The sequence below is a fragment of the Anser brachyrhynchus genome, assembly GCF_964034855.1.
Source record: "Anser brachyrhynchus genome assembly, chromosome: 3".
Classification (NCBI taxonomy): Eukaryota; Metazoa; Chordata; class Aves; order Anseriformes; family Anatidae; genus Anser; species Anser brachyrhynchus.
The window spans coordinates 88,861,770-88,884,346 of NC_137696.1; the positions used below are offsets into that span (position 1 = coordinate 88,861,770).

General features: G+C 38.4%; 2 long non-coding RNA genes across 2 annotated transcripts; one reads left to right on the plus strand and one right to left on the minus strand.

The window, feature by feature from the left end:
- Positions 1-9,239: 9,239 nt before the first annotated feature.
- Positions 9,240-17,414, minus strand: LOC308192726. The gene is made up of 4 exons (XR_013949047.1): positions 17,280-17,414; positions 11,717-11,892; positions 11,328-11,442; positions 9,240-10,329 (listed from the first exon to the last, which is right to left on the minus strand). It is a non-coding gene; the product is annotated as an uncharacterized lncRNA (long non-coding RNA).
- Positions 17,415-17,439: 25 nt separating this feature from the next.
- Positions 17,440-19,779, plus strand: LOC308192727. The gene is made up of 2 exons (XR_013949048.1): positions 17,440-17,630; positions 18,502-19,779. It is a non-coding gene; the product is annotated as an uncharacterized lncRNA (long non-coding RNA).
- Positions 19,780-22,577: the final 2,798 nt, after the last annotated feature.

The following is a 22,577-nucleotide window of genomic DNA, read 5'->3' on the forward strand; positions in this document are numbered from 1 at the left end:
AATTTAGAGGGTTTTTTTTGGGGGGGAATTAATTCTCATATTAAAAATTACCTCAAAATAACTAGTTTGAAGCAAAGAATATATATTTCAAGTAATGGTACTTTAGAAGCATACTGTATAATATATATGGTAGGGCTGTAAAAATATAATTGTTGGAAAAGTTCCAGCATGCTAATTTTATCCTTCAGAAGTAATTTTATCTCATTAGAAGATTAGTGAGCCCTTATGGTATTTATACATGTTCCAAAAATAAGTTTGACATCATATACCAACTGAGAGACATTCGGCTGGAACTGAGCTTTGAAAGACTGACACCTAAAAAAGAAACAAGAGAAAGTGAAAATGAAAAGCAAATCAGCACTAACAACAGGATTCTACTGACTTCTATCAAAATTCATCCCTGTGTATCTATGAAGAAAATAAAGCAAGTTTTTACCACCAGGTTTGTACCTTGCATTTGAGTGCATTCACAGAACTGTAATATTCTTAGCTTAAAGTAGATAATCCTCCAAATGAGCTACAAAGTGTTTCCAAATAAGATTTTCCTGGAATTTTTTGCATGTAGAAATTTGAGATAGGAGCTTCAACTTTCCATTTGGGCAGCATACACAGGGCGTGGATGTACCGACTGGGCAGCCACTCCTGGAATGCAGTCTGGCCTTATGACACTGGACTAACATTCTGCTCTCATGCGGGTCTTACACACATGCGAATAATTTTTGATCATAACAAGAAAATGCCTTGTCCACTATCTCAGAATTGTATTCCATGTACTGCATTATGCCTCAGCAGAAAGATATACCTACCCACAAAATACTCTTTCACATATGAATGGTGGGAAGAGAAAACAGGCAAGTGCAACTCAGGAAACAAAAAAAAAAAGAAAAGGGGGGGGGGGGCAAGGGGGTCAAAAAGAATGCAAATGCCTGTAGCCAAATTGAAAGTTTAATGCGTAGTCCCTAACCATATTGGTTGAGTAGGGAGTAAGTCAGCTTTCCTCTCTCTTCCTTTCTTTTATTCAGTCCCTCCAGTACTGATGTGTACAGGTTATTCCAAAACAAGTGATTACTTGGATAGTGCAGGTAAATCCCTTATCTTCACACTTTAGTTCTCAGACTTCATCTGGGTACTCTTCCAGTTCAGCTGATAGCATATGTTTCACATCCTTTCTACTTTTCCTGCCCCAAGAACACAATTTTTTATGAGCTTTAACACTTTTCCAGTCCCCCAACACTACACTTGGGATAACTCATTGGCTCATGATGAATGGTTGTGAGATAATTCCTACTGCTTTCCGAACAAAGGGATGTGAAATACAATAGATCTTTCTTACACGATCAAGAATGGTCTCCATGGCAGTGTCTCTTCTGTGGGAGCTTGTTGCCACAGAAGCCCTTTTGTTATGTGGACCAGTTGGGGTTGGTTATTGTGCTGCTCAGACGTTCCTGTGACACAATGCTGACTGGTTAGACTAAGACACGGAATGAAACAGACCTCTGTTAGAGACCCTGGCTTTGAGGACCTGGAAAATACACAAGAACCACAATAAACTGCATCATTTTTAAAGAGTGTGCACAGAAAGGAGAAAGAAGACGACAACGGTATCACTAGCTGAGGAGGATTCTGCATAGACCAATGGGCTATCACAGTGCAGGCTGGCAAGATAGTTATTACTTTTAAATTGGTTATAGGTATACAAGGGAGTATGGTGCCAGAAACAAGGATAAGAGCAATGGATGCGATGTCATCAATGCAGGAACTTACAGATGAAAACAAAAGGTGGGATGTGAAACTCGGGTCATCTGTTTGTAACCTGATTTTCACAATGTGAGTCTATGAACTAGATATATGTTTAAATAATAGACCAGGAGAAAAAAAAGACAACAAACCTACCGCTTTGTAGTAGTACAAACAGAAAAATCCCATTTCTGACTTAAAACTATGTCAAACTTGTGACATAGAGAATGCTCTCTTCAGAGAGGCAGCAAGCAAAAATAAATGTGGAAATATATAAGCATATGACCCACAGGAGAGAGGCTCTTCTAACTTCACAAAATGGAAGTGAGTTAAAAGCCCGGCCACAAGCTAAGTCCTGCCTTTCCTAGTTTTTAGTTCCCCCAGGAACAGCAGCTAAAAAAAAAGCTGGACAGACTCGTTGCTCTGAGATTCATATGTTTAGTAGAAGAGCACAGTTGGTTGTTCACTCATCATTGCTAGAAGAGCAAAACCTAAAGGTCTTACCTGGTATGTAGCATCATGGATATTATATACACATACACATTTTCCTTACAGAAAAATTCCACAAGGAGAGGTATTTCTGGAGATGTGTCAGATGGCAAATATTTTTATACACATGATGTGTTGGCAAGTTGCAGGCAGGTACAGTTGGGCCGGAGGGGGAACAAAACCACCACCAACGAAAATCCCACCATTTTTTTGAGCTTACTACTTGAAAGCAAATGGTTTCCTCCAACTGACATTCCCATTGCATTCAGAACACCATTTTTACTGGAAAATACAGTGAACTGTAGATTGTATACAGAGTACTATGATATGAATCAATGACGTTTTGATGCAAGGAGAAAAGTGCATGACCAGAGACTCGAAGAAGCTTTGGAAAAAGAACTGACTTTGCCTGGCTAAAGCCAAATACTCATTCCCTCTGCAAGCCTTTAGATTGCTATAATGGAAACAACATACCACAGAGGAAAATTAATAAGGTGATGTTGACATGTTAGATAAAATAAGATTTTTAGCTACCATCAGCATGATTGACCCAACAGAGGAAAAAGGGATTCCAGGGAAAGAGGAATTAGCGAGGGACATTGTGCCTAATCTCACTATTCAAACTAGCAGAGGGTCAGCGGGAGTGAAATGCACATCTTAAAAAGTCTGAGAAATCAGAAGAATCAACAGCAACCTGAGAAAAAGTGACATTCAGCATAAAACTGAGTGTCCATGCTATTTGCAAACAGGATATTGAAGCACTCTTCCTCTGGAAGTATGGTCAAAGTAGGAAAAGGAGAAGTTACAGAAATTACATCTTCAAGAACTCCAGAAAAAAAAAAAATCTCTCTCTCTATATATATAAATTGAGATGTTGGCCTTGATCTATGGGTAGCAAAGAATATTGTCTTTGCTTATGTGAGGCCAGTGTTAACCGAAGGTGACCATAAACCATTTACTGCCATCACAAAGATGCCTTGGAGAGTACAAGATTAATTTCTCAGTTATCGCTGCATGATTTATAGACTGAATACAAAACTGAGAGAAAAACCATACCTTAAAAGAGCCATTTACTTAACCACATTCCAGAATAGCATCGCATCAAAAGGCAATTCTGTCTGTTTATTCTTAGTAAACTGCAGTACGAAGTAAGAGTCAAAGATAAGAGTCAAAGAAAACCTGGTGATACTATTTTCAAATTCCATTCACAACCCTAAAATAGCCATATGTTTCTGCTAAAATTATTAACAGTTTAATAGCTAGTAATGTTGAAATTTATAAGGTTTCATTTTAGACTTCAAACTTAATATTCCACTGAAATGAACACAGGCATTTTATACCTCTCAGAGCTGTAATTACTATCTGCAGACTAGGAAAACAACACTGGATTTATTGCCAAAACCCATGGTGAACACAGCCTCAGGTTTGCCAAGTATGCCTTGTTGCCACCCAGAGCGTGTTAAGCGAACATTATCTTTGGGTCTCTGAAGCTGGCAGGAGAATCTAGGGCTAAACAACAACCAGGACATATTTTTAATGCTTCCATCTTCTGTTTCGCATCCCACATAGTTCTCTCCTGTTCATATATTCTCACTCACCTCCACTGAGTTGGACAAGACTCAGTCATGCTAGTAACCGAGGGGAAGTACAGCTGCAGCAACGAACGTAATAGGGAATCTTTTCTGTGGGTGATACTATGCAGGAGACTGGAGTAAATGCTCATTACTGTCCTTCACGGCTCTAAAATCTCTGCATATTTCTAATAGTTGTAAAGCCATCTGTAGGTTTTCAGCTTGCTGCTGGAATCATTTCCACATGCTAACAACTCAGGGAATGGTTCAACAAGGAAAGGGAAGGCAGAAATGCTTTGCCCTGATCAGAGACCCCTTTGCACTTTCTCTGTGTTGACTTCTGCAGGACTGTTTGCCCAGAATCACATCTCTTGTCTGTCATTCTGGCCACGCTATTGCCCTAAGGATTCCCAAAGGTCTGGTGTCATTCCCAAAATGTTAGAAGCAGAAGTGTCTTCAAAGGCAACCCATAATAAACATGAATAGATATTAAGGGACAGCTTAGTTGTTGGTTTCTTTCTTTCTTTTTTTTTTTTTTTGAAAAGGCTGACCTGAATTTGACCTTTTTCTTAGTCAAAACAAGTCCTCCTAAGACTGTCCTGCAACCCATCCTCTTTCACTGTCACTTGTTACACTCCCAGCTTCAGGCGAGGTGCATCCTTATGCAGCCACAAAGAGACTGACCGCTGCCTCTCTCAGAGGAGTAGCAAAGCGACAAAGACAAGACGGAAGGCGGCAAGCTACAGCATGTATTTTTTTCACATGTAACAGGCAAAGAACTAACAAAATATGTTAATTGCCCTGACAAAATACATAAATAAATAAATAAATAAATAAATAAATAAAAATGCAATTGTTGTTTTGTTCAGAAGCTGTTTGGGAAGACTGTAAATTTTGGGATAAGTCTGGAGGCTAGTTGGAAAAACAAGAGCTGAGTTAACCATGGCGTGAGCTGAATTTTTTTGAGAGGATGTTCTGCTTTTATTCATTCCTGCCTCAAAACTCTCTAGCAGGTTGTCAAGCTATAATGCTCGCAATGAAACATGCAATGCAAGCAGGGGAGTGTGGAATGCTAATGATAGTTGGAAGCTGCTTCTATCAGATCAGTGTTTTCAGAAGTGTTATTTGTACCATACCAAATCAATAGTAGTTTATTGGAATCCTTATTATCCCAGAACACCCACACTTTTTGTTTTGAATGACTTTGTGAATTAACTGTACTACAGAATCCATCTTTGGTGGCAACTTCCACAACCCTATGGATTATTTCATACCAATGTAATATTCATCCCCATTGATTTATTTGGTCTACTTGGTGATGCAACTGATAAGGTATGAGAGACAAACTCAAAGCCCAAGCAAGATAGTGGGAGGGCTTTTTTTCACTTCATGGGTCTTTTTGTCTGGTCTCAGGAGAGACATATGAAAACTTTGGGGGAAATTTAATAATCACATAGATTCTGTTCCTCTACCCATTACAAGTTTTTGCTTCTGATTATCTCTGTAGCTCCTAGTCTCCTTGCATACTTTGTCCGTATTAAAGCAAAACAGATGCGAGAAGATTGACTTTAGAATGAATTTCATGCAAGTTAAAATAAATGGAAAATTATAGCCCCAACTTGTAATGGAAAACTGATACTCATCTTAAGAATTATCACTCATCCACATACCTCTGCTCGGCCAAGATTTTTAAACTAACAACTGCACGACTCACTTACCAAATCCTCATTAACAGTATGTATAGCCAAAACTCCCTGAGATGGGGTTTCTCTGCCTCTTGTGTTTGTACAGATCTCACCTCGTTTTCAGCAGAGGCCAACACTTATACACGTTCAGATTATTACCAGAAGTTGTGGGACTACTCACTGGATAATCCTTCTCTATCACAGCAAGCGTAAGCTATTTGTCTTCACCTGTGGCTTGTCCCCATTTCACTTTCATGAAGATGCTGATCATTATTACAGTGCTGACTCCCCTTTCTGCTTGTAACATCATCTGGTATCTTTTACTCATTATATGTCTGAGCACTGTTCATTTGGTTTTGGTGTTGGCTCTCAGCTCTCTATTTCACTTTGAAAAGAGCTTCTCTTTTAACTTATATGCCCCTTCAAATCCTTCCTCAAAGCTCTACCTTTCAGTGACACCTAGAGAATATTTATCACATTTAGGCTATCGATGGGCTGGAACCAAGCACACTGACCATTATCACTATATATCCATAGTGTCCATTTTGCCCATATCCCATGAAAGATATGTACCAGCAGATGACTGTAGAGTCCTGGTTTAGGATGGAGATTCTATAAGCAATAATAACACAAATCAATTTTTGCAGCAGGTGATGAAATATAAATGTGTACATACATTATTTCAGTTGCCACGATATTGGTTTTGGGAGAGATTTAAATATATGTAGTTATTCTGCTTGTGCCAGTACCTCTTCCGTTTTAATCATAATTACTGACACCACACTTCTGCAAGCAACAGCTCTGCATTTCCATGTGAAAATCTTGATTTCAGTAATTCATGAACTGCATGGAAAATATTTCTTTTGTTGAAAACTGGCATTCAAGCTACAGTCTAGAAACAGTTCCTGTTTAAACCTATTTTGTTACTTCAGAAATGTTATCTAAGAACACAAAAGATACCATTGCTGTTCCAGAAAGCATGCGTTCATTTTTCCATGTTCAGCACTGCCTTTGATGACATTGTTCTGTATTTCAATTATCTCTAATATGAACTTTTAAAAATATAATTCATTTACTGTGTATCAGCTTTGTACTTCCTTGCCCTTTGATAGTTACTGCTGAGTAGCAGTAGGAAGCCTGCAGTCACATAGATTAGAGAAAGAATTGTAGAATGCCAAAAAGCATATGGAAATGCCTGTTTCTTTGATTTACTTTGGCAGATACATGTTGATATCTATATGCCTAATTTACAGACTCACTCCAGAACAAAATGGCTTTTGCCTTGCAAGTTAAATAAGCTCCTAGCCAGGAGAAAGGCTTCCCAGTTTCTAACAGAATAAACAAAACAGAGTCTTCCATGACATTTTAAAACTCCTCCAGAGAGTAAGGTTCCCCAGTCAGTGAGCTCTTCTCTCAGCTCATTTGTAATTCCTCCTTCAAGTTTATTTCCTTTTTTCTCCACCCTGGGAGAGCCTTGCAGTCTGTAGACTTTTACTCCAGCCTGTCTTGGGCTGTACAACCCTTGCAGCAGCTAAGCAAAGCTACAGATCTCTGGGTCTCAATCAACTGTTCTGCACTTTTGCTGCCAGATCTGTCAAATCACAGGAGTTAAAAAACAAAGGCCCAGGCTGGTTAGCTTGACTTGGATATAGCACATGATCAGAGACTGCCAGATGCCAAATTTTTCCACACTTGGAGACATTTGGCTGAGAACTAATGCATATTCTTCGCTACCTGGAACCTGCTGAACATCTGAGTGGGGATGCAGCAGCTAGCAATATTTAGAAGGGAGCATCTACCTTTTGTAAACATCATAAGCTTAATACCCATTGAAGGTCAAGCAGCAAGTTATTCAAAATTCCCAAGCTGAGTGATTACACAGTCCTAGAATAATGATAATCATTGTCTACATTCTGGCATAAGTATACTCGTAAATAGAGCTTTGTACGTGATACATATGTGGACATTTTAAAAGACCAAATAATGCAGGCGTATCCTGTCTGTAATATTGCTAAATGCTTAATTTAACTAATTCGTTTGATGAACTTGAGTGTCCTGTGACACGAAAGTGCACTGCATATTCCACATGAGTGATCTGAAACTAAAGAAGAAAATATAATGGGTCAGATTTTCAGAGAAAATTCACAACCCTCTAATTATTTTCAAATTATATGTACAAGCAGAGCCCATCACAAATTCAATTATATGTGCAAACTCGTTGAGTGGAGGTCACACCATCTTCTGCATAGGAAAACTCCCCTAGGACAGTAGACCACTCATCCAGATTATTCACAGGGCTGCTGAAAGCCAAGCTTTTTAAAGATCACCAAATTCAGAAAGGAGGCAATCAAACCATGAAAGTTAAAGGAACAAATAATTATTCCTTATTAACCCTTATGAGACGATCAAAGAAAATGATGTTGGTTTAATCTAAACCTTCTCCTTCATCTTTCATTCCCAGCTAAAATATCTTGCACAGTGCAGTGAAATAGCTACCCACGTTGATTTTAGGTCTAAGTTACAGATATTAATTGAAGTGGCAAAATCAATTTAAATAGTCTTTAAACAGCACAATAATTTATGTAAAAATTGTTCTCATGCACCTTGCAGGGGTGGAACCTGCAATGAAGCGTATCAGGCTTTCAGCCTGCGAAACCAAAGGCTCCTCTCTGTCCTTCCCAGGTGATTTACTTGATGGATCTTGTATTGTACATGATGAAAAGTGTGTGTGTTTCAGACGCTGCTGATCGGTAGAGATCCAGCTCTTTATTTAAAGGCAAAATCCTATCTGACAGGTCAGCTACAGATGGTCACTTCTCATGGAGATACACAAGTAGCTACAGGAAGCCCTGTTCAGGATGACTTCTGGGGAAACTTCACTGCTGCAATCATATGGTTGAAAACATGTGGAAAAAGGGGAAAGAGGGAATATAGGGCTGCCTTTATAGAAAGAGGCCTCTTATTTTCAACTAACTGTTGAAATAACAGTCCTATAATCCATGAGCCCTATAATCCATGTTGTGCATTTCTGCCTGTTTTGGCCTCCACAAGCTCACAGAAATAGCTGCAAGAATCAATGAAAGTCTTTAATTCCCCCCCAAAATGTTTTATGTTCTCTGAACATACTGGAAAACAGCTGAACAAACCCACTGTCAGTTGCCCCATTGCAGCACCAGGCATAACAACTAAGGGAAAATGTACAGAGCCTCATGAATTTTTGCACAGTATGGTTCATACCCAACGAACAAGAAAGAACTAATAGCAAAGATCTGCTTTTACGTTTTATCAACATAAGCTCCATATAATATAAAGTCATCAAAACATGTGCCAAAGAAAAATTCTCATTTGAGCTATTTCTCTCACAGTGCGTTGTTATTGTAGCTGTCAGTTTTCCAGTGCATTCTTTAGAAATGAAATTGCCCATGGATTGAAATCATAGTGGTTTAAGCATCAAAGAATAAGAGGCTATATTATTTATAGAGCTACAGTTTGTCATAAACCACAGTTCACATGAAAACATTAAAATAACCAATCCAATGCTATCAAAATGAGGTTCTGAAAATAAATTGCATGCAGTGGCCTTTAAAAAACATGCAGTGGCCTTTAAAAACTAAGGACAAATATCTCTTCCTATTTAAATGACTGCTTTCTTACAACTTTAATGTGCTTAGTGTATCAAAATCAGTGTAGGCAAATGCACTACCAGTATAAAAATTCTAATTGGTATTGTTCATTCCAGTCATTGTTCCCAGTCAACTGTTTCCTTATAAACTAAACCTTAAACCTAATACACATCTTTTTTATCTATTTATTCCAGCTAACACAGGGCCACAGTACAAGCAAGTACAAAGCCTTTTCTTCAGTATATTCCCAGGTATTTCATTTTATTTATTTATTTATTTATTTTGAGAGAGAGATAGACATAACCTACATCAACATTGTTAACACCTGCAACACAAACTTTCTGTATCTTTCATCAAATTTATCAACTTTCTCTGGATTTTCTTCAGAAATGGTATTTAGCAGTGGAAGGAAAAAAAAAAGGAAGAAAAAAAAGCGACTCAAATTACAAGCTCACAATATTCTGTAACTTTGTCTACTCTGTCTGCTTTATGGTGATAGGTGTGCCCACCTTTTCTCTCTAGGAGCTATCAAAGGAAACTTTATTGATGAGGATGGCTAGTGGGACATATGTCACAAAGTAGAGAGAGGTATTTACTAAGGCTCCTAAGGGTCCATGCAGAGCAATAGGCTTTGGGGCTCTGAATCTGTAGAAACCTGTACGGGGAGCTTAGAAAGATTAGCTTGAATGGCTAAAATGACCTTTAAAGTAGAATCTCTCCATGATTTTTAAGGGAAGACTGTATCCACATTGATCTATCTTTTACAATCCTTGCTACATATTTTGAATCTTGAGACTAAATGTATGTGTATAAATATACCTAAACCACTTTCATTCTGATTTCCCATTACATTGGCCTCACATTTCTTTCACTAGTAAAAAGGAGATGATCAAGAGGAGAAAAATCCCAGTACTTAAGAGGTGTTTGTTTACACAAATTCCATTCTCCACTGTATCAATTACAGAGAAAAGTGAAATGTCAGTGTTCTGTGCTGCCATACTCCTTATCAAGCCATGTATCCAAATTTATTGCGAGTGCATTGAATTTTGAACTTTCATATTTGAGAGCTCAAAAAGAAAAAGTATTTGAAAGCTCAAGTAGATTAGCAGAAATGGCAGGATTTCTCTCTTTCCACTTTTTCTCCCAATATTTCCCATGTTAGTTTTGTATTTCTTTTGCTTCTTTCTGTTTCACACTGTTCTGGAATTCCAGTACAAGATAATCCTATGCACAAAAGAAAAACAAAAGAAAGACCGCATATGATATTGTAACTTTTGCAGATGTTACACTGTGAACTGTGAAAGCTCTATGTAAACTTCAGAAATGTCCTAACATCCAGCTGCTAACAAAATGAAAATTAAATAGCAATCTTTATTTTATAGACTTGTCCAGTCCTCTTGTGATTTTGGAGAATGCAAAAAATCCACGTGTCATTCATGTTTGACCTGTTCTTACAGAAACAAATAGTAGAAGGATAAAATAAAGAAATCTGCAAAATATTCTACCTTAGACTGTACCAAGGCGCACTATTTCTTCTTGCCATTTCACCATTACAAGCTAAGGTTTGACTTGTTCACAAATAACCAGGTCTTGATGTTATAACAACAGATACTCCATAGATGAAAGCAAGACACAAAATACGTATGTTCAGGGATTTTCATGAGCTGTTTTAACCATCTACGTGCTTTACAAAGTAACTAATCCTTTAGTTGTCTGTGTGAGTAAGTATTTACAGTCAAAACTAGAACTGTTAAGTTCAGGTTTCAAATGGAAACAGCATTGGTTTTGATCTGAATTTGGAACATCTTCATATTCTTACTGTATCAAACTCCTCACAATAACATAGGGTTTGGAATTATATTAAAATATTTTCATAATTAAGGGCAGAAGTAGAATACCATTTACAACATTTCAACAATTTTAATTTTAATTTTAATGGACTAACTAATTGTAATTCTGTTAATAGCTACAGAAATAGCTCTCTGGCAGAGATGTCAATGTTAGGAAAAAAGTACAGTGATTAAATAGACAAATTACATCAGCAAATTAAGACCCTTTACAGGTTTGCCAAATAAAACTGTGGCTAGTGAAATGAGAGGCTGGATCAAGCACTGAATGCAGCAGAGCCTGGTGCAAGGGAGCCAGAGAAAACTGACGAGTCTGGGAATCTGTGCCTGAGGATATGGACAGGATTAGCAAAGGCTGATGAGGAGAACACATACCTGCTTGAGAGGAAGAGGTAGGAAATTCCCTCTTGGCTCCTCTCCCCCAGAAGAAAGAGGCCTGCTGGTAGTGTAAATCTTAGTCATACTGTTTTGGGTTAGAGGTTGCAGGGCTCTATGGATAATAGAGGAAGAGGTGCGAGGAATTAGCTTCTCTGTATAAGGCCAGCATTAAATCTATGCCAGGAGGGAAAGGCCTGGGTGGCTGTTGCGGAGGGTAAGCAGGGAGTCAGGCAACCTGAGCGCCTGAAGGGAAAGAGAGCACTCCAGCAGCATGGTGCCTGGTTGTGAGAGGGTGTCATTCAGTAAAAAGTAGCCAAATTCCCACTTAATACACCAAGAACAAGTTTTACTATATTACTTTTGCCTTTAGCTGTTTGCTTATCTACCTTGAATGTCGCATGTTGCATACTCCAGTCCAGGCATCTGGAAAAATAAATGATTTGTTTTCACAGAGAATTTTTCTGAAGTTAGATCATAAACTTCTCTGGCAATTTAGCTCATGAAGATGATATATGAAGACTGATGTGTTAGGTCTCTCTGACTGGAGAAGAGATCCGATTACCTAGGGAAGAAATGGGAAAGGTTACCCCTGGTACTTAAGCAACCCTCTCTGTCTTCCATTTCTAAAAGTAGTAGAGTCTAGTGTGGAAGAGGAAGAAAGGGGGAGGAAGAGGTTTTTTTTTAACACTGCCAGAACCTTTTTCTTTCAAACTCTCGCAACATAAGCTAAGCCCAAGAAGGGTCTTCAGGAACAAATTAGGTACCACAGAATGTTTGCAGGGGTACTAAAGGTAGTCACTGAGTAAATTAAAGATGAGGACCACCATGAAGAGCTGCAAAAGGATATAAAAAAGTATGATGGGTAATAAAACACATGATAAAATCCAGTACAGATTACTATAAGGTGATGTTTAGGGGAAGAAACAACTTCAGCGAAGGACCCCAAGTTGACTATTACCATTTTTGTTTGAAATCATGCCACAAACACAGTTACTTCTACGAATATATCACCTCAGTGTTGAGCAGCTGTTAAAGCAGACAGAAAGTTAGGCATTATCATGAAAGAATACAGTAAAAAATGAAAAATGGTACTACGCCACAATAAAATTAAGATGTCCGCACATCTTGAATACCTTGTGCAGTTCTCTTCATCTGTCTCAGAAATTATAGAATAAAAAAGCGAAACAGCAACAAAAAGTATGTAAAGTGTCAAACAGGTCCCATATGAGAAAACGGACAACTTATTTTGGAAAAGAGTTGATTTAGAAGAACAAGAGAAGGTTTTATAAAATCTTGAGTGGCAAGGAGATAGGATACAGAGGATAGGGATTGCTTTTTCTCTGTCTTTTCCAACAGCGGAGACATTAAATGAAACTAGCAGGTGACAGGTTCAAATTAAACAGAAGAAAGTACTTTTACATGCACACATATTTAACCTGTGAACCTCCTTTCCACATAATGTTGTAGATGCTGAAAGTTCACATAAATCAAAAGTGGTTGGACAAATTCATGCAAGCAAAATCTGTTCCAGGCTTTTAATGTAAACAAATCACCTCTAACTCAAATGCATCACCCCTAAACTAAATGCATTACCTCTAACTCCGTTGGCTCCTGAGCCAGAATTCACTCAGAAGAGTATTCTGGGAAGTGTCACTACAAAGTCTGCTAGAAGCCACTGTTTGTTTGTTTGTTTGTTTGTTTGTTGGTTTGGCTTGATTTGGTTTTTAATCTGGATTGACTGGAAGCAGAAGAATTAGAGAGCACAGTCTTCCTTACAGTAGAAGATGTGTATCAACATATTTTATACATAAGAACACCTCACTCAAAAGATGAAACAAACTGTGTAACAAGACCAGCTCTGGGCACTCTGGAAGGAGAAGCCATATCGTTTTTCTGCAGAGGGCACATTAGCTGATGAGGTCTTATGAATCTTGAAGATGCAGCTCCAACAGAAGCTACCATTTGTCATATTTCTTTAAATGTGAAAATGCCCTGTATTTCTTCATCATGAATAAATGAACTCTCGGGGAACTGCCTCTGGAGCAGTTAGAGGCTGTTGGCTCTTTGCCCTTAGTAATCAGAAAGTATGCTTCTCTGAGGGGTACAGGATAAGATTTCAGTTGAATGCTAGTGCTTGTTTCTTGTGCTTCCTATTGTTCACCTTCATAAGCTGCAGGAAGCTGTCTCTGCTCTTCAAATATTTAATGTGCTCAATATGCACATTTGAAGAGTGTATTTGGAGCTAAGTGGGTCCTTGATCTGACCTTGTTCTGTTGATCTAATGCTTTTGTTTGTCTAAGTGCTTTCCTGTGTGATAGAGTCCAGAGACTTGAACTAAAGTCTGCTTTGCTCCTTATGGAGTTCCACTCCAACTTATAAAAACCTTGCGAGCTCACCCAATTTTTGGAGTACATTTGGGTCAAACTGCAGATAGAAGAATCCTGCTCACTTATTGTCAACTTGAGCCTTCTCCTGAGGTACCTGAACTTGAAGGAACACAAAAGTACTCGTTGCCTTCCCCAACGCAGCTTCAAGCTCCAGCCCAGCTAGTTAAGCACTCTTTTGAGACATGGAAGATGTGAAAGACATCATAGAGCCATCAAGCCATACCAGGCTGAGAAGGGAGGTGAGCGCAAGTCTCCCAGTTACTTGGTAGCTGCTGTAACCACGAGGACGCTAGTGTTTACAATTCACTTCTGCTTTTGACAATGAGCCTTTGAGTAGTTCGAGACCTCCATCATTTTATCTCTGTTAATAATAAGAATTATAAAGCAAAGATTAGGGAAATCAATAAATAAATATACATATTCAGGGGAAGTTGCCTGACCAGCCTCTTGATACATTCTTAGCTGTGTACTGCTCTTTTAACAAAATATTTTCTACTCCTCTCTGGAAGCACAGCTCCCAATAGAGTCAAGGATTGAAAAGGGAAGTGCTACCTTCTTTAGAGAGTCAGAGCAAGTACCATCACCAAGCCTCAATGCCTGCAAGGAGAAGCAAGGATTCAGACCCTATGTCTGCAGGGTAGCTCTCTCAAGAACAGTGCAGGGATTGCCTGTGTGGTTTCTATGAGAAGATGTTTTGTTCATTTTTCAGATGAGCTGAAGTCTTCATATACTCTCCACTGATGCTGTCTGTCTCATAATCTGCATGTCTTTCCCATCCACTGAAGAGATACTGGAAGAAATCCCAGATATAGGGGTTACAACCTCTGTGCTGAAGAAGTCAATGATAAAGCTGTATTGCCCTTAATGGAAGCTAGAAATGATCCAATATTTTGGGTGGGAAGGTTTACTATTGCTTGGTCTTCCCACTTCAGTGTGGCCAGCAGCCAAGCAAAACCTTTTCTTCAAAGTTTGGAAATTTAACTAAAATGATTAGGGCTGCCAAAATGTACAGAACACAAACAATTAATAACTATCTAAGCCGTGTAATAAATATGGAATATCTGAACACTTCATATGTAAATCTTACACATCAGAAATAAATCTGCATAATTAAGATTTTTAAAATAATTTCTTTATATTTGCAATAGTACACATTCTGCTGTTGATTCTGTTGAATGCTGTTGACAAAGCAATATAATTATCAAGTTAAAAACAGTTAGCAAGTGGCTTAAATCATCCACCGGTAGGTGTTTCCTACACAACTGTGAAATGACAAACATCGCCCATATAAACAAATTGAGAAAGTGTAGTATTTTAAAAAACTAGATGTCAAAATTATGGCAGTATTACTGACATTAAAATGGAAAATACAAAAGCTTGGCACTTGCGACACACCAGTTTCAAACCATCAATTAATTCCTTAATTCACTCCTATGTAATGTAGCAAAGCAATAGTCAAGATAGGATTAATGCTTACGGCATCAAGCATTTCACTTCCTGGTTAACTTCAGAATCTCTTTTTCCATTGCAAAGGCTTTTTGTCAAAAAGCCATGAGAATTAAAAATGACCTCTTCAGCTTTATCACAAATTAATTTTGTTTGAAGTTTGAGGGAAAATCACTGTATATTATTGGAAAATGAAGAGAAGGTGCTTAAATAAAAATGTTAAGAAATAAAATATCTAATGGCCTGTTCACTGTCTATGCATGCAGTTATGCTTTTCTTAACTAGCTGAGGCATGCATTGAAAACTGGGGAGATCTTGAGAAGAGTTTTCCATATTCTCTGTTCGGCTTCACCAGTGACTAAGTGTTTACCTGTGCCAGCTCACATCATCCCTGCTGCTCTGCTCCCTTTTTCTCCAACTGTAGCTTGTGGAGACAGAGAGTAAAGCTCTTAAGCATTTTGCTGAATGAAGGCCTTTCACTTTAAGCACCTTAAGGTAGGGAATGCATTGTGTTTTGCCCTCTCCACCCCAAAAAAGCATCAAATATTGTCAAGGATTTTGGCCACTGTTGTAACACAAATGAATTACAACCCCTTGTACAAAATCCAGGCTGAAAACCAATAAACCATGCTCTAACCCATAAGTATAGCATGTGTCTATATATTCCCTACCTGCTGGTTCCTCAGACCACTGTCACTACTGGGTCAATCACACGAAGGATCCAGCATAACTGCGGAGTGGTATGGAAGTCTGCCCCTGCACCCCTAGCGAGCTAGATCTTAGCTATACCTCCTGGCATTGTTGTTATAATTCTTAAACCACTTATTTTCTTCAATGCTGCTACAAAATACGTTACAGTCCAGGTGCTGTTATGTTCTGAAGTGGTTTTGTAAGTAGCTTTACACTCATTTGTCAAGTAAATGAACCTGGCACATTCCTTAATGCCTTTATTACTTTTTTTTTTTTATATAACTGGCTGTAAATCATTCTTCATCAGTCAAAAGTAATTATTAATGCCCTGTTGGACTTTAATCAAATATTATAACTAGTGATACCGAACCTACAGTAGGATTTCAAATCGCTACAGTTTATCGGGATCATATTGCAAAGGCTTTCTTGTCATGGGCCCAAACAAATGTCTACTTACAAAATGTCTACTTACTTGCTCTGTACCTTATCTTCCAACTGGATAACCAAAACCAAACCATACATCTCTGAACTGTCCCACTTATGCATAAGGATAAAGGGGTCAGTGTGTACAAATGCGATTATAGAAGTCTCAGAAAGAAAATAGTTACTCATCAGAACTACCAACGTCACTTCATGCAGCATCTAGAGCTGCCTCAGAGCTGTTGCTTTTCCAAATACTCAGCAGACCTCACCCTACCCAGGCAGATCTAAAAACAACTGGTAGGTGCAGCATTGCCAGACTTCATTCATTATCGGATGCAAATAAATTTGGACTTGCTAATAACACATTGTACTGGGAAAATGCAAGAGGTCACAGGAAAACTGAAAGGAAAGGAGGGATTAGCTGGGTAGGAGGCAAGTACCTTCACTTCAGGATAGTTAGCATATAATATTTACAACCTCTTGCACATCTTTTCCTAAGAAACACAGGTACAGCTCCATATTCTGCCTTAAAAAATTCAGTGCTTTTTGAATGTTCTTGATTTCCAATCCAGCTCCTCTTGTCTGTCCAGCTTTCCTCACTCTGGTACTTTGCAGAATTAAGAAATGTGTGTTTGCAACATGCTGTACATCAAGGGCTGTTCAGATAAAGAAGTGGGGCAGCAAGTAGCTGAATGACTGCTCGTGTCCACAGGCAAATTTGGTGGTGGAAGTTCAATTCCTTTTCAGGGTGTGAACTGCAAAGCTCTTCTGCCTCGAAATGGTCCTTTTAATATTTAATTTTCCTGTACTACCACTAAATTAAATTATTGCTGGCTTTCCCTCTAGCCTTTCTGCGCCACTTACACATGCTGGTATACAAGCAAGCTGTTCTGGTCAGCGCTGCTGCACATCGAAACAATTTTGGTTACTGTAGCTAGTGCACGCTGCATTGTTCCCATCTTTGTTATTTAAGCATATGCTAGTGATATTAGCGTGTACTTACAGAAATGGATCACTTCTGGAGATTATCAGCAGCGTGTAACATTCACTCCCTCTCTCAGGGCTAGAGAAAGGACAAGCATGGTTTGTCCTGTAGGAACAAGTTACAAGACAACACAGCTGTGGAGAATGAATTAATTCTCTTGAGAGCAGCAACAGTAATGTAGTGGGTGCCGGAGTGAAAGCCAGGAATTTCTGGTCCTCCTCAGAAAAGGACTATGAGATCCTGACTCCAGAGGAGAGCAGAGGGAAGACGAGAGGCTTGCTCCTCTTTGTCTTTGCAGCTTGTATAAAATGGCTCAGGCTTTCAAGCTTTACTTCAGTTGGCTGAAGTAAGGCATGCCTTGTGCATTAGGTAAGGTGTGGGGGGGAGAATAATATATTAATGTTTAAAAAAGGTCACACTTAAAATTAATTTTCCTTTTTCACAACAAGATGCATTAGAAAAGTGTTTGAGCGTCAGTAATGTTATTAAAATCTTTTCCTTGCCTGAAAAGCTGTCCCCCTCCAATGCACAGACATGGCAAAGTTCTTTCCTTTAATGGGACAGGACACGGCTTTAGTTGTTGCAGTACAACAAAACATAGCTTAGAGAAACACAGATACTTCGGGCTAACTGCAGCTGATGCACCACACTGTAAGCGCATGCAACCGCACCGACTCCAGTAGAGTTAATGCAAATTACTCCAGAGGGTAGAGCTTTGATTATAAAACTTCTGTGGAGTATTGTTGTGTACAGCCTGTACTGCTATGCTTTGAAACAAGGTGTAGACAATTTACACATTTGAAACATTTTGTCCCTCTCCTTCTCCTAGTTCACTGATAAGGTTACTGTGTGAATCCTTATCTTCCCAGAAAATGTTGTTTTTTCTGTTACTGTAGTAACTATATATATGTGAACCAAGTTTCTCATTGTCTTTCTGTGCAGCCCATGTGCCTCTATGTTCTTAGTTCAAAAATAATTTAGGATTTATTAGCTAGGTTTTTAGCATACTGGGAGAAATTCCCAGTTCATGATTGCTTGATAAAAAAATAATAAAGTTAAAATGTGGTCTATATACGGTTAGATTATTATTAATTTATTTTTATTACTAATTTAAGTTTTATGCAGATATATAGAGTTTATCATAATCTTAGCGTAATTACTGAGCAATGCAGATGGGATGTTGTAAATTTAGCTAATTTCAGAGTCCCCCAGTTTGGTGTAATCATCTCTCTCTTGACAGATAAATGCAGCAGGAAGAACAGATAACTCCTTGATTTGAGATCCATCCTCTGACAGGAGCAAAGGACGAACGATCCTTCTTGGAGCAGATCTTTATCCTGAAAAGTGCTAGACACTGATCTTCATCCAGCAGCAAAGCATCTAAAGACTGTGATGAATGATGGCTTGAGAGCTCAGCACCTGGCAGGAGGGAGCTTGTAGTGAGCAGGAGACGAGATCACGGCTGCTAGAAATGAGCAGGCTGTTACACTGCATGGTTCAGTTAACAGGGGAAAAAAAAGGCTGAGTAGAAAGGCAGATTTAAACTCTTTACTTCATGAAGTGTCTTTTAAATATATCTTGGACTAAATCTACAGTGTCTTGGAAACCAGATTACCAGCCCATTTGAGAGAAATTATTTTGAGATGTTAGATATTTTCAGAAAGCACAGGGAAGGCTCGTCATGCTACAAACTGGTACGAATGCCACCTATGGGTGTAAAGGAGAAGATTCAGAAGCTACACCTATAGCCATGCTGTACCTGAACCCCAAATGAAACACTAGACCTGTCACAGACTGTTGAGGAGTTTGGGGTGCAAAGGGAGAGCATTTGGAAATGCTCTGCAAATTCCCTTCAAAGCTGGCAAGAGCTGTAGAGCCAGTTAAGGGGTTAAGACAACTGATAATAGATTTAGGACGTAAATATAGTTAACACGCTAAAGCTAGTATGATGAGATTTATGAGTCACCAGAAAGAAATTATACAGAAACGTGAGATTTACAGTTGTAGAGTGGAACCATGAGAGCAGGTAAAGGATATATAGATCATTCACGATATTTTTCATGTATAAAACATGACATAGTTTCTTTAAAAATACATTACAGTAGTTTCCATGAAGAAAAAAAAATGTGGGCAAAGGAAACAAAGTAGAAACTGAAGCAATGGCTGAGACAGCATTTCCATTTTCATTATTTTAAACTTCAAAAATAAATTCTAGCATTAAGTGTCTCATGATTGTTAGATCAGAAAATCATTTACTTTTTTTTGAAAGCCATAACTGAATACAAAAAGTGTTCCTGGATATTAAAGAAAGTGAGTTACGGCTTTCTGCATTCAGATACATTCAAATAATTTGGCTTTCTAAACTCTAAACATGTCTCATTGTATATAACCCTCGGTAAGGAATGTGCGCTTTGGTGCATATGAAAATATTGGTTGAGACACAAAGACGTTTGATATACTGCACATGCACCATTCATTTATTTTCCCTGACAATTTGCATGCATAGCTTTTGGGTTATCCAAATATAAACTTGCACATACCCTGAGAGTTTGGAAGGTTCACACCCTTTTTTATAATCCAGGCAACCTTTCTTCCCTGCACATTCCCATTAGGCCTCCGTGCAGTGCTTGCCAGAAGACTGAAGCTCAGCAGGTGTGGTCTTTCTGTAAATTTTTCCCAGTGGAAGTCTAATGGGAACCTCTTGCACGTATAAAATTATAATACTCACCCAAATGTTTGCTGGATTGGGACCTTGCTTTGAAAACTATGGGGTGGGTACTATGTCTTCTAGTTTACACCAGCATGTCCTGATTCCAGATCACAGTCCTATGTGCCACAAAACCAAACAAAGGCAACAATAACAACAAAAATGAATCGTCATCAAAATATTCCCTATGAAATCTGCTAGATCATTTAAAGGCCCAGTTCTAGAAGGGCTCATTTTGTAAAACAGGAGAAATTCTTGGTACTCAGCGCTTTGTATGATGGGCAGTTTTTTATTTGACATGTTGTTTTGCAAAGTGACAGTAGAAATGTGCAGCTACAAGTTTCCAGATAGATGACAAAAAGATTGTTCACTTGGCCTTTAGAAAATACTTTGGAGATTAAATGTTACGCAAAGGCTATCTGTTACTGAAACGTGCTTTCATTGCATCTTTGTCTTGTCAGATTCATTATGACATATAAATTGCAGCGGTGCTCTCATGATATGGAGATTAAGTGTCTGACAGCTTCTGTTTCTGACCCAACTGCAAAATATTCTTATGGATGTTACTAAGCATACAAAAACATCTGATGAGAGCAAACACTTTAAACCATTTGAATTCTTTATAAGAGAAACTGTTTAAAGAAGACTTAACATCTCATGATGTGGGGAAGATATGCTCCTTCCCTATGAATGAACAGCTTTCTCAAAGCCCCAGGTCTAGACTTACTGCATGGCCAAAAAAATGGTTCTTATAACATACAATTCTTTTCTGGATCCAGTTCTAAAGCATGCACAGTGTTTTGACTCAGAACAAATATATTTCTCATAACTCACTTTTGAGGCACAGATGATCAGAGAAGTTAAAGCAAGTATGTATGTAGTATAACTTCATTTATAGTTATACTATAGGAAAAGTCCATAATCAAATAGAATTGTAAGAATTACAGAGAATGATGCTGCCTACTCAGTTACCTCTTTTATGAATGCACTGTGAAGACCCCGACTTTCTGCCTTCTGCAGAACTCCTTTCCAGTCCACATAAATTTCACCAGCTAACCTGTCTGCATTGCACAGTGAAAAAAAAAATAGATCTGGGGACTCTTGCACTGGAAGTAATTCATTGTTTCACTCTTGTGACAAAGGGGGAAAAAAACAAAAACAACAACAACAAAAAATTAGGTGACTGTTTTAGGGGACTAGATTTCTCTTTAACATATGTCAATGGTACCACCTATATCCCTTTTTGGTGTCCACATGTCCAAATCCACCACCTGGACTCTGCAGTACCAAGGGCAAGTACATACTAAACTTTGTATGTCTACATTAATATTTTTCAGCATCTCAGCTATCCCATGATTTCTGGGAACATGGCCCACATTTATTTTGCCACATTAACTGGAATTGCTTTAGAACCGGTATGCACTGCAGGAACTCCTTTGGCCTTCCTCATCCATTATGTAGCTGTAATTTAAGACATTTGTAAAAACTCTTTGTGTTAAACTTTTTTATTTGATTCTTTCCATTTCTGCTAAGGTGTAAACCAGCAAACTCTGTTATGAGCTCCTTCTACTTAAGCAGAATACAGCAGGATCACTTTGTTATACTGACTTTAAAAGCCTTGTTTATTTGTAAGGGCCTGAGCAGCTATTTATTGCATGGGTAAGTTGCCACTGTGCTCCAAATTATAGCTGTGGACATCTAACTTACATACATCTTCTGCAATCCAGTTTAGTGTTGGCCAATCGATCACCAAAACTGTTGTGGCAACAGAGGTTTTGTGGTTTGACCAGAGATCATGGGCATCAAAAGTACGATGATTTCTGTATGTCAGAGGATGGGGAGCTCACACTTTGTAGGGAACAACAGTAATACTTGTACCCATAGTTCAGGCACCACAAGTAATGGCACCTGCAGTTTTTTTTTTTGCCATCAGGGCAAATTCATGAGAACTGTTCCAAGAATTACAGAAAAGATACATGATGTCAGGATTACGAGAAAAATCTTGTCTTTTCTACTCACAAAGCTATGTCGTTATCGTCAGAGAGCTTGGCAAAAGAGAGTCTATATGCTCACAGCTACAGGAGGGAGGTGGCGTGAGATGCCGTTTCAAAAGTCCTCGCAATACCAAGTGACTGGGTAATGAAATGGCAGATTAAATATTTAATCCCAGTATTATACACACAAACAATGAATTATTCTAATTTACTTAAGACCACTTAGGAAAGAGGCCACAGAGTCACCAAAGATTGGCACAGACTTTTAGAGGCAGTAAGGAAAGCAAATAGAGTTTCAGAAATTACCTATGCATAAAAACTGGAAAATAAAGAGAGAATATCAGTGTGACATTAAGTCATACATAGTACTCTTGCATTTTGGATACTGTTTGAATTACTGGTCATCTTAACCCCAAAGATTTTTAGCATAGGTAATAGGTGTTGAGTATTTATCATTTCTCATACTACAGAAGTAGGAGTTACCCAAAAAATATCTGGCAAGAGCTGAGAACATATAACATTTTCAAACGTTACATTTTCAAACAATACATTGTTAATTATGAAACACAGCTCACCAGGATGTTGTATAAACCAAAGCATAGGGATTCAAAAAAG